Source organism: Coenobita brevimanus, chromosome 72 (assembly GCF_032717465.1).
Source record: "Coenobita brevimanus isolate Jiangsu-jjx chromosome 72, ASM3271746v2, whole genome shotgun sequence".
Classification (NCBI taxonomy): Eukaryota; Metazoa; Arthropoda; class Malacostraca; order Decapoda; family Coenobitidae; genus Coenobita; species Coenobita brevimanus.
In genome coordinates this window covers 38,020,485-38,037,365 of record NC_137025.1, presented here as the reverse complement: position 1 = coordinate 38,037,365, position 16,881 = coordinate 38,020,485, and positions in this window count along the sequence as shown.

The window sequence follows — 16,881 nt, the reverse complement described above, 5'->3', positions numbered from 1 at the left end:
ATCCGTCTGGCTCGCCTGCGTTAATTGAGCGGAAATTGGAATATACATCATCTACTTTTACTCTTATTCTTCTGTCGCTGAGATATGAGGAAAGCAGAGGAACAAAAGAAGTTAGTCCATAGCAAGAGATTATGGACAGAAGGAAACGGTGCCATATTGTCGAAAGCTTTAGAAATATTAAGGGCTACTGCATGAGTTTCTCCATGTAGGTTGAATGATTATGAATGGAATGAGTAAGGATATTAAGTATCTTGTTTGTGGATCTTTCGTGGGGAAAACCATATTGCCTATCACTAATCAAGTTGCTGGACTCAAGATGTTTAACTATGTGTTTATTAACTAAAATTTCAAATACTTTACCAAGAGAAGATGTGACAGCTATTGGTCTGTAATCAGAGAGGTCAGAGGAACTTCCTCTCTTTGGAATTGGGTGGATATTGGCTTCTTTCCATGAATTATGGAATGAAGAAGTTCGTATGAATAGTCTGAATAATTTAGCTGGAACACAGGCAAGTTCTGGGGAACACTTTTTCAAAACAACTGGAGGAATTCCATCTGGGCCTGTAGCTTTATTGATTGGTACACTGTCTGGGATGGATTTTACGTATCTTGTGTGTATTTTAAGTGGAACAAAATCTGGAGAGTCAAGTTCTAATACTGGACGTTCTGGCTGACTTCCTCTATGGTAGAATTTCTGACAAATGTACTGGCAAAGATATTTGCTTTCCCACACAGATCATTTGTAATGTTGCCGTCTGAAGATTTTAGTGGGGGAATGGGTGATGATTTGTTAGTTATTATTGAAAGAATCGAGAGTTGACCAGAATATTCTATTGTCATTAGGGTTGTTAAGTAGTTTTGATGCTTGATTTTTTATAAAGTTTGATTTAGCGTGATTTATCACAGCTTTTGCATGGATTATAGCAATATTAAGTTGACAGAGTGATTCAGATGTTTTTTATTTTAAGTTATATGCTAATGACTTTTGGGCTCTTACTGTGGCACAGTTATTATCAAACTATTTTGGAGAGTTCGATCTTTTGGTAAACTGTTGACTTGGTATCAATAAATCCATACCAGCTAGTATTTTGTCATTAATGTGGGACTGGGTAGAGCTGACGTCACTAGAGAAGAAAAACTGCCATGGAATGTCAGCAAGATAATTTCTAAATCCATCCCGGTTTGCCCTATCAAAGTGTCATTGGGTCACCCTGACATGTTCAGAATGGGAAAGTTTGGGGGGGGGGGGCTACCTAATGAGGCTTTGATGAGTTTGTGGTCAGAGGATCCAAGTGGTGACAGTATTTCTATCCTGTACTGATCTGGATTATTTGTCAGGAATAGATCCAAGAGATGGGCATTATGGTCAGGATTATCTGGTATTCTGGTTGGTTGCTTTACCAACCGCGTGAGATTAACCCGCCTCATCCTGGCAGATTTTCCACAACTAACCCCCCCCCTCCCCCAATCCCGGCAGATTTGGGATTTTTTTTTGGGGGGGGCTCAAACCTCCGCCTTTGGCGAGAAACAATGGAAAATCACAAAGAAAGTGGTCACCTGGGTCTAAAAGTGGCCTAAACAGGTAAGCCTTCATACACCTGGTACCGTGTTCTGTGGAGGTGTGCTGCGGCTGTCACATATTCTATGGCAGGAAATGGTATGGGAAACCACTCACAACAGCTAGATATTTATTTACTTTGAACAAAAAAACAAGTAGTACAAGATTATATTGGTTTTCATACAAAAATATAGGCGAAATAAGCATTGTTCCATTGAGTGAGCATAGCCAAATTGCCCAAATCGGTCACATATGATTCTCTATGACTGTTGTTTCAACATATATTTAATTTTTACAACTTACATAATACTTTTCCACTAATATTATAACCGTTTCCACTTTTTATAGCTGTTATCACATATTTACAGGCCTTACGATTATATTTAGCATAATATTAGCGCATATTTACATAGTGAGAGCACCTGCTATGACTGTTGTTTCAACTTACATACTATTTTTCCACTTATGTATACTTTTCCACTAATATTACACCTGTTTCCACTTTATATAACTGTTATCACATAACTTTATTTACAGACCTTACTATTAGAGTGAGCGTCAGATTATCGCATATTTACATAGTGAGCGAGCTTGCAATGACTACTGTTTCAACATACATTCTGTTTTTCCAATTACATTATACTTTTCTACTAACATGACACCCATTTCCACTTTATATAACTGTTATCACATTTTTACAGGCCTTACTATTATAGTAAGCGTCAGATTATCGCATATTTACATACAGTGAGTGAACTCACTATGACTACTGTTTCAACTTTTCCACTTACACTATACCAGTTTCCATCTTATATTACTGTTATTACATACTTACAGACCTTACTATTATAGTGAGTGTTAGATTATCGCATATTTACAGCACTTAGAGCGTCATATCGCAAGCACAAACAGTATCAGTAATGCACTAAGGTGTGGTATTCTTTGAAGCAAGGCTTAGTGCACAAGCCTATGTTGCAATACACACACTCGTACCTCGTGTCTTTTTTTTGAGTGGTTCGTCTCACTTTCGAGTTACTGCAGACGTGACACTACTAATGGGGTCTAGGGAGGTTCGGTTGAGGAGGGATGATGCTGGGGAAGTGGCGTGCAGTGAGGCGTAGGGGAGTCTGTGTGGCAGTAGAGGGGCGGAGGCAGTGGTGGGGCCTGCCCTCTGCATATTTCGCGAGGATTTCCCGAGACAGCTCCCTCACAAACCCCTCGAAGGTCTCTGAGGTTCCCGTGGTCATGGCGTGGAGGTAGTGGCAGTTCCAGACCGTGATATCAAGCAAGTGGAAGAAGAGCTTTTTGTAACACTTCATCGTGGTTCTGGCACACTCCACACCGGAAATCATGGAATCTGGTCTATTTGCCTCAGGTTGATATTGTAGTCCAGTACCGACTCCGGTTTCCAGACATGGCATCACCTCAACTGCGGTAATCCACGGAGTCTGTGTGGTGCATCAGGGGGCAGTGTGCCATCAACAGGAAGCAAATTTCCCTATTGTGGTTCCATACAGGTGGCAAGGATATTATTTAACTTGAAAAAAACATCTAATTCTTTTCAAGTTTCCTCCAAACGTTGACAATATGCTAACGGTTTTTCTTTACAGTGCCACAGACTCGGGTGTCGTGCAGGTGTAGGTACCGTGCGAGAAGGGGGCTAGTGTAGCAGTCGTCCAGGTACAGCAAGTAACCATGATGAAGGTACTCCTCTATCATTCTTTACCATAGCCCCTGAGAGTCCAATACTTCGATCTTCTATTATGTGTGTCTGTGCACCGGTGTACAAGACTGTCTTGCACATAACCAGTCTTACAGTCACACATAACAAAGATCTTGAACCCAAAATAGTGTCTCTTGCTGGGTATGTACTGCCGAAAACAAATATTGCCTCTCCACAATATGAGACTCTCGTCTATAACAAAGTTTCGGTAAGAATAGAAGGATGAGCAGAACTTTTCCCACAAGTGATCAAATACCAGCCTTATTCTCCTCGTTATATCCACGTTATTTGCATTAGCAGGATTGTCGGCATTGTAAGAGTGGAGGCTGCTCAGAATTTGCTGAAATCTATTCCGGCCCATTACCTTACCAAATAAAGGTGTGTTGGTCACAGAGTCCGTAGATCAGTATGCCAGAACTTCTCTTTTCCATACAATACCTATCAAAAGAACCAGGGCTAGAAAGACAAACCTATCACCTGTGGTAATTGGGAAATCATACTGGAGGGAGTGCCTGCTTCTCGTATCTTCATGCTCGCTTTCACAGCACTGGCTGCTTGCGACTGTGTTAGTTTGTTCCACAATTCACTCGACAAACCCCTCACCAAAGAACAGGTGGAAGATATCCACCCTGGTGGAGCCGGCATGGATTCCAAGAGCCATGCAGCCATACCACCACTCCTCAGTGAAGGGGTGAATAATGTGAGTGAATTACTCCCATCTTCCCAGTCCCATGACACACTACCGTCTCCAGGCTCGTCCCCATCATCACCTTTGTTGGATGGAACAGTGCCCTTCCCCACTCGTGCTCCTCTTCCCTCTCCCTTATCCTTTCCCCTTTCCCTTCCCTTTCCTTCCTCTTCCAACATCACGGGGCTGTGGGAAGTGCAGGAATACTGCGGGGAGAAATATGTGCAAGGGAGCGGCTCCTCCTCACCTCCCTCTGCCCATGTACATCACGTGCTCGTGCTGCCTCCCTCCCACCACCACTTTCCCTTTCACCGCTTACTCCCACTACACCACTTTCCCTTTCACCCCTAACTCCTGCCACACCACTAGCGCCTTCCCCATACAAAGCACAAGGCCCATACCTGATTCTCCTCCTCGCCGCCCCTTCAGCTCCCCACAGCTAAATCCTTTCTCTCCCAAGACATGAGGTAGCACCACTTCTCACGGTTCCGACCTTGTCCTCGTCCTTGTCCTCGTCCTCATCCTTGCCCTCACTCTCCATTTCTTCTAGGGACTGGAGAGAGGTGCTTGCATGTGGTTGGGGTCCAGGCTGACCTTCTCTAGCCTCACAATAAGTCACGTATCGCCGCTTCCTTGGAGATGGTACTTCCTTGTCACTGCTGCTTGTCTCATCCTCAGGAAGCACGTAGTCTTTGTCCATCAATTCGTCATCAAGTGGGGAATTGTTGTCGCCTGTGAAGGCATCCAGGGTGGCTTGAATTTCAGCGTCAGAGAGACCTCAGCACGCCATGTCTGTGCTGGGTCACTGCTAACAGGTGAGTGACCGAGACAAGGGAGTGCAAGGGTCACACAGGATCGGAAAATATCCCCATCTGGCGGCGGGTTGTGGAAGGTGTCCTGCACCTACATACCAAAAATCACACACAAAATTTGAAAAATGTGCAAATGACGGACCTTGCAATTGGAAAATGTATGGATACGTCGTCGGGTGTCACCATGACAAAACGTGGCAATGTATCCATACATTGTTGGGTTAAATGTCAGTCAGGGCAGAATGCAATAACCATTAAACATTATGTACATTAATATCACCCAAAATGGTAATTTCAGTGCTAAGGGCAAGGTTAAGGTTACTCAACTGTGTGGATGTGGAGTCAAATACACTTGGTTCTGAAGAAGCACTGGGGGAAGCAAAAGCTAAAACACAGATTTATTTGGTAATATTTAGATAATACTACATCTCTGGTAAAATCTGCTTCCAAGAGATTAGGTGTGCTAAGCCAACTCTGTACCTTCTTTACCCCTGCACAGTTGTTGACTTTATACACGGGATTTATTCGCCCCTGTATGGAGTACAACTCTCCTGTCTGGGGAGGTTCCCCACATACAACTCTTCTTAATAGGGTGGAGTCAAAGGCATTTCATCTCATTACCTCTCCTCCTCTTACTGGCTTCCTTCAACCTGTTTCTTCACCGCACTGTTGCCTCATTATCTCTTTTCTATCGCTACTTCCATGGTCATTGCTCCTCTGAACTGTCTGCTTGCATCTCGCCACCTCTATGATGGGTGCGTAGCACCCGTCTAGCAATAAACTCCCATCCCTTTTCTGTCCAACTCTCTAATGCAAGAGTTAACCGTTACCCCCAATCCTTCATTTATGCAATAAGTAAACTCTGGAACTGTCTCCCTCTGTCTGTATTTCCTACTTCCTATGATCTCCAGTCTTTCAAATGCAGTGTGTCCAGGCATCTCAAAATGAACGGTTCTTGGATTTGGCTCTTTTGTATTGTTTAATTTTTCTTAGAAGGAACTGTTTTGCGGGCTCGTAGCCTTTGGTTCATTTTTCCTCGCATTAACCCCTTAACCGCAGGGAGTCACTTTCATGAAGCTTGGGAGCAAGGGATCATACTGCGGGGCGTCACTTTTTCGATTCTGTGTTATTTTGAATTCGCCTAGGCTTTCAATTGGTGGTTTGTATCATCTATCAGTAATGCCAACGTCCAGCACTAGTCAGCACTCCTAATCTCATCTGTACTTCCATCCACTGTTGACAATTTAGCCATTTCTCCCCGTTCTTGACTCCCCTCCCTACCTCCCGTCCATTACCCTCTCCTCTCGCCTGCCTGGCTGTGCTACACTAAGCAAATCTTCCCTGGAATTTTCCACTGATTTCATCTATTGAAATAAGCCCTATGCCCTATCCTTATACCAAATAATATATACAAAAAAGAAATTAGGTAAGTGAGAGTGCCATACACCTGAAATTGGCTAATTATCACCTGACAACACCTCACATGCACTCGTTCGCTAATTTTCGTTGTTTATTTCCCCTTGAAATATGCCGTATAATCTATTCTCGTAATAAAAATATATATAAGAAAGGAAGGGAGTTTGCGACGCTTGCCGAAAAGGACATAATGGCGGATCGTCGCATTTGCGATTCTAGTCAATTTTGAATAACCGCGGGCAAGCAGGTTCAAACTGGTATTGTCTATCAGTACCATCACCCTTTAGCTACTATTAGCACACTTGACCTTTGTACCACTGACCTCCGTTGTTGCCAAGTATATTTTTTTTTTACCCACCCATGCACCGCGGCCCGACCACCCTCACCGTGATATATGGCAGCTCGCGGACTGCTCAGAAATGTCAATCTGCGCCTTGCTCTTGCAAGCACTTTAGGCTAATTGGAAATGCTTGTTTCCCCAGTTGTCACACTAACTTTTTTTCCCACGGTTTGCCCCTGTTTAGCGTCAATTTACTGCAATCTTTCAAGGTGACACCATGTCCAATTCTAGCTTTTCCGAGTCAGTGCCTTCAAGCCCTCCGAAAAAGGGCTTTGTGACCTCTACCCCGTCAAAACCCTTACTAGGGAGTGCAAAGGGCCTGAGTGAGTCTGCTATATGCCTAGAATTACTGAAAGCCTCTATGGACTATGGTAGTGACGTTGCGGTGTTATCGAGCCTTGCTGAACCAGACACTTTATCGAGTGCTGAGTCTGAGGTGCAGGAAGAGACAATTCCTGTGCCTAGCACCTCGTCAAGCAAGGCTCCAGTGCAGAAGGGAGTGGCGTATGGCAAGGGGGCCAAGAGGAAGCGAAGTGGTGACCCCGGTTCCCAGCCATTGTTCTCCTCAGGCCAGATATTGTCCCCAACCCCAGGTCACGCCGACGCCATACCGCTTCGCACCCCCAGCCCCATTCTCTCGTCATCTTCGTCTGTTGTGCTTTCTCCTGAGTCTTCGGAGTCTCCTTCACCACCTCGGAAGGGAAGTAGGCAGTCTGGTATTCGTAGAGGTTTCCATAGGCCCCGTGTTCGTGCTGGCATGAGTAGGAAAGTGTCTCCTATTGGTAAAATTAGTGGTAAGGTTTACCGCACTAGGCAACTCACCACCCAGCCTACTGCAAGTGACCTTGAACCTTCTCCCACTCTCCCCACCACCACCACCACCACACAGGCCCGACCTAGCTCACCCACTGCCACACGGCCTGCCTCACCCACTGCCTCACCGCCTGCCTCACCCACTGCCACACGGCCTGCCTCACCCCCCACCGCACCCACCCACTCCCAGCCTAGGCAGGGCACTCTGGACGCCTTTGTGTGGTCTGAGGGCTCTGATTTTGTGCCAGAGGATCTGCCCTTTGATTCCACTGGGTGTGGGATCCAGGCTGCCTTCCCTGTCCCCGAGGGTGGTGAATGTTTGGACTACGTGTTGGCCTTCCTGGATAACGAAGTCATGGAACAGATTTGTACCGAGACGAACAGGTACGAAGGACAATGTGCTGCAGTTCGTCAAGGTGAAGGTGCAATGCCATCCACTTTGTGGATGGCAGCATGGGTTCCTGTGACGATCCGGGAACTATTTGTTTTCATCGGCTTGATGCTTCTGATGCCACATAACTGGAAGCACAAGCTCGAGGAGTACTGGAGTACTGACGATCTTTGCCCCACAACCATCTTCAACAAGTACATGACTCGGGATCGTTTCAGGCAACTCATGTCGTACCTTCACTTTGCCAACAACGATGAGCCTTCCCAGACTGACCCCCTGTGGAAAGTAAGGGAAATCCTGAACATGATCAAGGACAAGTTTATGACGTTCCTTCGGCCCTTCAAGAAAGTAGTGATCGACGAGCCCTTGGTTTTGTTCAGGGGCCGTCTTCGGTTCGTGCAGTATATTCCGAGCAAACGCCACCGCTTTGGAATAAAGTTTTTCGTGCTGTGCGACTGCAAGACGGGGTTCATCCTAGACTTCGTTATCTACACCGCCAGCAATGTGGACTTGGACAAGACTGACCCCCTTGGATTCTCTGGCTCTGTGGTGAAAGTGCTTCTGGAAAAGTAGCCTACTTTGGCGGGAATCATGTCCTGTATACGGACAATTATTATACAGCTCCCAAACTCGCCAAGTACCTTTCAGAGCACGGCGTCGGATCCTGTGGCACTGTCAGGAGCAATAGGGCACACTACCCTGCCTTCCCCGAGGCTGAAAGATCAAAGTGGGGAGACGTGCACCTGAAGAAATCCGACAAGATGCTGGCGATACGGTGGCACGACAAGAGGATCGTCAATATGCTCACCACAGTCCACAAGGGGGAAATGCAAGCCACAGGGAAGGTCGACAGAAGGACTGGCGATCCTGTGATTAAGCCTGATGCTGTAATTGACTACAACGTCAATATGCAGCTGGTGGACAAGTCCGATATGATGATCGGAGAGATTGACTGCCTGAGGAGGAACCGTCGCTGGTACAGGAAGGTGTTCTTGCGCTTGCTGGATATGTGCATGCTGAACGCCTTCATCCTGTATAAGATCAAGAACAGGAAGCCAGCTAACTACTCTCTCAGGCGGTTTTCTAAGACTTGTGTCTACCAGCTGCTTCAGCGTTTTGGGCAGGTACTGCCATCAGGTCCCAGGCGCCACTCACAGACACCTGCAGACCGCCTACAGTGCCAGGACTACCTTCAGCGACACCGCCTGGAGCCACTGCCTAGCACTGCCAAGAGGGGAAAAGCACTGAGGAGGTGCCATGTTTGCAGCCACACAAACCGGGAAGAACGAACTTTTAGACGCACCTCCTTGCAGTGCAAAGAGTGTAAGATTCCCCTGTGCACTTACCCGTGTTTCTTTGACTACCACAGCCTGAGTAGATATTGAAAATAAGGGTGAAAATATGTAAATAATACTGAGAGTGACAGTGATACTAGTGTTTAGTTTTCTTGTACGTACTGACAGTGACAGTCTGTTGAGTGTAAATTAGTGTATGTAGTTGTAAAAGCACTGACAGTGACAGTGATTTCAGTGTAAATAATTGTACATAGTAATAATATAAGTATTGAGAGTGACAGTCACTCCAGTGTAAGAAGTTGAAAGCATATTTTTCTATTCTATGTTATGACAGTGACAGTTTGGTGTGTAGAAAATATTATTTTTATAAGTAATGACAGTGACACTGGTGAATAAGGCACTAAACTGACAGCGAGAGTGAAAGTGAGCGATAGAAATGAAGCGGGAGCGGCCGACAGGAGCGAGAATAAAGTGACTGGCGTAAGGCAGAATAAAATCGCGCTGCGGTGGTCTTTCTCATTCCCGCTTCACAATACTGGCAGTGACAGTTATTTTTATGGCCGTAATAGTGCCATGCGAGCCTTTGGGAAGTACTATGAAGGAAAATAATGTAGTATACGTGTTTTTAGCTGTGAAAAGGGAAATGTTTGTTCAGTGACGGGAAGACCGCCGCTGCGCTGCATGTCGGCCGTACGCTCCGTTGATTGTAGCCTTATTTTCAGTGCTTATTGTACAAATACGGATTCCAAACTACCTGAACGTTGTAGTATAAAGTGTACTGTGACAGACTGAGGCTGTGGTAGAGGGGAAACCGGGTTGCTGGAGGTGCGAAAGTGAAGATTTTGTTACCTAACTTTGCAAGTCTCCACAAGTCCTTGGGTAGTCCAAGAAGGCTCAACACCTGTCTCAGGAGAAAGCTGAATGTAAGTACTATCTGCCATAAAAATTATAATTTTCTAGGGTTAATCTCTGATTTTTGGCAAATATTTTCCTACAGGTACTCAGACAGCGATACAACCCCGCCACAGGGGGGGATCGGCTGTCGATGGCCACGCTTTAGGGGTTAAAATAAGCCCTATGCCCTATTCTTATACCAAATAATATATACCAAAAAGAAATAAGGTAAGTGATAGTGCCATACACCTGGAATTGGCTAATTATCACCTGACAACACCTCATGTGCACTCGTTCGCTAATTTTCGTTGTTGATTTCCCCTTGAAATATGCCGTATAATCTATTCTCGTAATAAAAAAATATATAAGAAGGGAAGAGAGAAACCTAAGTGATATTTACATTCACCTGGAACTACCTAATTTATAATATATTGTCTAGATTTCCTGCCAATCATTTCATAGCTATATATTTGCAGCTCTCAAGAGGGTGACGTTGGCAGTAATGCATCTCCCTAGGTAGGCCACCCCGGCCCACCAGCATCAGTTTACTGTCGTCTTTCAAGGTGAAAGTACGTCGGATTCGCGCCTGCTAACTTCCGCCGCTTTTTAGCTCCATGCAAAGGGCCCTGTGACCTCTACCCCCTACTAAACCTCGTGTGGAAAGAGGTAAAGGGCTGACAGTTGATAGAGAGTGACTACGATCTTTCTGGTGAGTAAAACAGTGCAAGTGGAATTGTAAATAATGTGTAAATAATGTGTAAACAGCAAGTGAAAGCAATGAATGTAAATATAAGTGAACAGTGGAAAATAGTTTTATAAGTTACTGCAAGTGACAGTGCCTAACACAGTGTAAATAAAACAGAAATGTAAATGATGTAAATAAAATAGAGAACGTAAATAGAAATGTATATGAGTAATATTATATGAATACGGGTATATATACTAGGAGTAACGAAAGTGAAAGTTTCACTCTAGCATGTATGAATACTATGAGTTATGAGAGTGAAGGTGAAAGTGACATTCACTCTCAACGCTAGTATACAGGACGAGAAAGTGAATGCTACGTATTTTACTGAAAGAGAAATTGAATCCCAACAGTGAAAATAAACTACTATTACTGAAAGAAACTCATGGATAAAGACTGTAGATATAAGTGTTTTATAGTAATAATAATATAAACTGTGTTTTTATGAATAATAAATGACAGAACACCAGCGGCGAACGATGTCAAGTGGGAAGGTCATACGCCCTCGTAATTTTCATTGCTTTCACAGTGTTTTTTTTTTTTTTTGGAGTATGGATTCCAAACTATCTGAGAATCATAGAATAGTGTTTCTAGTGAGAATATCAGGCTGTGGTGATCATATTACGGGTTGTCGGGAAGTGTAAAGTGGAGACTTCGTTACCCAACTTCAGAGGTCTCCACAAGTCCTACAGTACTCGACGAAGGCTCAACAAACACCCCAGGAGAAAGCTGAAGGTGTACCATAAGCATATATGATTTTAATATTCTAGAGCTAATAACTGATTTTTGGCAAATATTTTTAGAGAGTCTGTCGGAACGCGAATATGCCCGTGGGAGCCGCAAGTCAAAGCAAAACAAGCCCGCGGTTAAGGGGTTAAAAAAAAAAAAAATCAAAACTTCAAGAGTAGTAATAATAATAATCACCATCATCAAAGTAATAATAATCATCATCATCATCATCATAATAATAATACATTACCGTACCAAAGTGGTGAAGAGGAAGGCATGGTGAGGGGAAAACAGTTTTTAATCTTAACCTGTGAGTTGCGATGTGGAGAGCTATAGGATAGATTAATGCGGGGGACGGAGCGTGGGAAGGCGAGCTTGCAGAATGGAACTGAGCATAAATGAGAGAGAGAGAGAGAGAGAGAGAGAGAGAGAGAGAGAGAGAGAGAATGTCAGTAAAAATAGAAAGTATATCAGAGGGAATGAGAAATGGAGGAAAAATAGATAATCAGTAGTTCGGTATAAAGAAAAGAAATTACAAGGCGACTGGAATAGGTTATGCGAAAGATTAAATTATCAGTTTCAAGCCATGACGTTCGTATTTTTTAAAAGGAGCAATGTTATTCGGCTGACGGAAAACCCTCGATTGTGAGATGATTAGAAGGAGAATATGTTAGAAATCAGCGGAGCAACATACAAGACACTTCTTTGGAGAGTGTGTTAGCGGATGCATAAATAAGAAAGTAGTAGAGCTACATGCAAAACACGTCTTTTTGAGAGTGTATTAGAGGAAGTATTAAGAAGAAAGTAGCATAGCAACATGCAAAAGAACTTCTTTTTGTGAATCAAAAAAAAAAAAAGATGAATAAATAATTAACTTCGAGTATCATCAGCGGATGAGAAACGTTACAATGCTTTCCTGGTACTGAAGACAGGCAGGTCAAATTTGGGCATTGCTGGATGAACAATCACAGTGGTGGGAAATCATGGCTTGATGGAAGTCCAGTGCCACTACCTTTCTCATTCCTTTAATTCACACACAGAGTTCATCCCAAAGCTGAATATAATCGTCTGGTGGAGGCAAAGTGATTTTATTCAGCTTTGAACAAGTGTGTGGAAATGTCTTTTCACCGGTTTACTGTGAGAGGTTGCCCCACTGCTGAATATTATTGTCTTCCGTTAGCAGGAAAGTATGTACAGATTTCATTTGCTTGAATGGGTTGATGAAGATTATTTCTAACACTTTCACTACGAGTACTTCATACAGCCGAACAACATAATTTACTCTTAGCAAGATGATAAGAACAGAAGCGTCAACAGTAACTCCAATATTCAGTAAGTGAACAAACGAGACCATCCTGTGGTCTGCTGGGCGATGTTCTACACTTTTTATACAAATTATGTAAATACATTATACCATCTTGCTTAAGTTACTCTAATTAGGGCCGACAGCTGACGTATATGGAATTGTTCCTGACTCGTCTGGTTCCCTTTCATATATTGATGTCCCCTATATTAGGTTGTGCCTCGACTGACAGTCACCAGGTGATGAGTGCAGGTATGTAATGTAGAAAGGCATTTCATATCTCCAGTCGATGGTGTTCTCTTGGTCGAGGCTTTTTTCCCATTAGCGTAGGTCTAGTTATTTGTCTCTTAGGATTTAGTATAGGTTAGCGATTTGTCTGTTAGGTGATTAGTTTTAGGGTCTTTATATTAGGCATTTTTGTTTATAAGTAATATAAGGTTAAAAATGTAAAAAAATTACAAAAAAATAATAAAGATAAAAATCAAAAGAAAAATTAATAAAATAAAAATTATTATATATATATATATATATATATATATATATATATATATATATATATATATATATATATATATATGTACGTGTGCATGAAAGTGTGTATGTTCTAATGCATGGATGTGTGTGTGTATGTATATATATATATGTTCGTATATATATGTATATATGTGTCAATATATATCTATCTATCTCTATCTATTGCCAGACGCCTCAATCCCGTTTGGGGTGGCCACAAACAAATCGCCTCCAAGTCACCCTGTCCCCCGCAATTTCACTGCCCTGCTCCCAACTCACACCCCCCTCTCTCATATACCTCTCCACCCCATCCCTCCATCTCATCCTCGGCCTCCCCCTCCCTCTTCCCCCCTCCACCTCACTCACATACACTCTCTTCGTCAGTCTTTCACCCTCCATCCTCTCCACATGGCCAAACCACCTCAGTGTGTCCCTCATAACGCTTCCTATCACATCCACATCCACACCACAACGCTCCTTTATATCCTCATTCGTCAGCCTGTCTCTCCACGTGACTCCACAGGCTCCTCTTAAATAACTCATTTCCACTGCTCTCACTCTTGACTGTATCCTTCCAACAATGTCCAAGCTTCACTTCCTTAATGACCAGGGGCTCCGGCCTCAATGGTCGATAGGCAAAAAAAAAAAAATAATAATAAAAATAAAACAGACCATCCACCACTCCAGTACTCTTATGGCACTGTATACGACCTCTGTATTTTCACTTTATGAAACCTTTTGACTACACATGCAAGAAGTATGACGTTTTCTTCCTTACTGCCAGACTTTTGCAGTTCAGCTTAATAAAGGCTTTTCAGATGGAATGTATGGGTCTAGCCTTCACAATTCCGCAAAGTCACCCTAGATCAGAATACCTGGACCCCAGCACGAATGGCATCTTCAGGCTGAAATGATTAACAACACTATGTGAGAGGTGATCCTGTAGAACACTCATACTGCTTAGTACTCGTAGTTGCATGGATGAACGTCCCTGCGACATTCGATTTTAGATGAGAGAGAGAGAGAGAGAGAGAGAGAGAAGGGGGGGTAGGGAATTGGAGGAGACAGTGAGAAACAATGCCAGCAAAACGAATGGAGGTTGGAGGAATGCAAAACAAGACAAATCGTCACCTTTGCCATGTGAAACAGCCGCTCCCCACCGTCAAGCAGACTGTGAACCAAGTTTATCAATATACATGCAATCTTGGTGACTGGAGTCGCCTAAATTCTCGATATATTGGGTTCATTACAACCCCTCAAAAATCCATCCTAGAAAATTTGCCAACCAATAAAGCTCCAGGTAAAGATGGAATTCTCCCAATTGTGTTCATAAAGTGCTCCCCAGAACTTGCCTCTGTTCTAGTTAAATTGTTTAGACTATGCATAGGCACTTCTTCATTCCCTAATTCATGGAAAGAAGCCAATACCCATCCATTTCCAAAGAAAGGAAATTCCTCTGACCCCTCTGATTTCAGACCAATAGCTATCATGTCATATTTTGGTATAGTATTTGAAACTGTTATTAATAGCAATAGTTAATCACCTTGAATCCAACAACTTAATTAATGATGGACAATATGGTTTTCGCCACGAAAGATCCACCATTTATATACTTAACCTGACTCATATTATCCATCAGTCAATTGACCAACATGGAGAAACTCCTGCAGCAGCCCTTTATAATTCTAAAGCTTTCGACAGAATGTGACACCATTCCCTGCTAACCCATCACCTTTTGCTATGGACTAACGTCTTTTCTCCCTCTGCTTTCCTTATACCTCAGCGACAGAAAAATAAGAGTATGTTTATAGATGATTCAATATTGAGCTGGATATTGTTAAAAAAAAAAAAAAAAAAAAAAAAAAAAGAGGGTACTCCGGTGCAAGATTTTCTGGGGCAATAGATGTAAGAACTCAGTTTTTGATGCATTGAAAAAAAAAAAATACCCCAATCAGAGACATGAGCCAAGTCAGACATTAGGTGTGCCATCGCCTCATCCCTTGTTTGTTTAAGTAACTGCTGAGATGGACGCTGCATGAATCGAATGGAAAAGTGGAGGATGGAGTCATCAGCATACGAATGGTAAGGATTAGATGAACAGTTTAGAAGGTCTTTGATAAATAATAGGAAGAGAGTTGGTGACAGGACACATCCCTGAGAACACCATTATTGACAGCTCTGGGAGAAGAAAGGTGGCCATCTACAACAGCAGCTATCGAACGACCAGACAGGAAGCTAGACATGAAGGAACAGATAGAAGAATACAAACTATAAGACGGCAGGTTGGAAAGTAAAGATTTATGTCAGACTCGATCGAAAGCCTTTGAGACATCAAGTGCAATGGGAAAGCTTTCGCCAAAATCCCGAAAGGAAGATGACTAGGAGTCTGAATGGTAGGTGAGAAGATTGCCCGTGGAGCATCCCTAGCAGTACCCATACTGGTGACCAGAAAGAAGGTTGTGATTGGAAAGATGCTTAATCATTTTAAGAATAGACTCGAAAACTTTTGAAACAGAGGATATAAAAGCGATTTAGGTGATAGTTAGGAGGATCGAAATTGTTACGCTTCTTTGGGACAGGCTGAATGACAGCAAACTTCCAGCAAGAAGGAAAAGTACAAGTTGACAGACAAAGACGAAAAAGTTTATCTAGTCAGAGTGTAAGCACAGAAGCACAATTCTTGAGGATAATTGGAACGACCACATCAGGCCCATATGCCTTGTTAGTATTGGGGCCAGTGATGGCAAAAAATACATCAGTTGAAGAAAGTTTGATGTCAGCCATGAAGTCAGAGGGGAGGGGGGAATTGATGGAGGAACAGCACCAGAATCATCTAAGGTGGAATTAGAGGAGAAAGTCTGAGCAAAAAGTGCTGCTTTATCAGTAGAAGAACTAGCTACAGAGCCATCAGAGTGGAAATGAGGTGGGAAGGATGATGAGGTAAAGGTGTTTGAAAGGTTTTTAGCAAGGTGCCGGAAGGAGGGGGGGTGGAATTGAAGCTGGAGAGTTCAGAGCATTCAGTACGAATTTAATTATTTTTTGCAGAGCGAAGAACAGACTTCACGATTCGGGGCAGAAACATAAAAGAGGTGAGATTCAGGAGTGGGTTCGCTCCGGTACCTTTTGTGGGCCTTCTCCTTGTTCAGGACCCCATTAGAACAAGTGTGATTAAACTAAGTTTTCTTGCATTAGTCATAGGAAATGAGACAGGAATCTATGCTTTGAACACTGAAAGAATAACCTCCGTAATGCGCAAGGCACACTCAAATAGCTCTCGGATATGGAAACAATATTTATTCCAGGAAAAATCAAAGAAGTACTGCTTGAAAGCCTCCCAGTCTGCAACTGCATAGTACCACAATCGACTGTTCTTAGAAGGGTCCACAGGCCTTTCTGGAGTGATAGGACAGGTAAAGGTGATAAGGTTGTGATCAGAGGTGCCCAAAAGGCAGAAAAGATTAGCAGTGTAAGCAGAAGGATTAGTTGTAAGGAAGAGGTCAGGTATGTTGAAACTCTCTCCAAGGCGGTCAGGGATACGGGTAGGGTGCTATGCATGGTGCTCTAGGTCATTAAGGGTAGAAAAGATGTTGGCTTGTTCACCAGATGGATCAGTGAAAGGAGAGGAGAGCCAAAGGCGATGGTGAACGCTGAAATCTCCTAG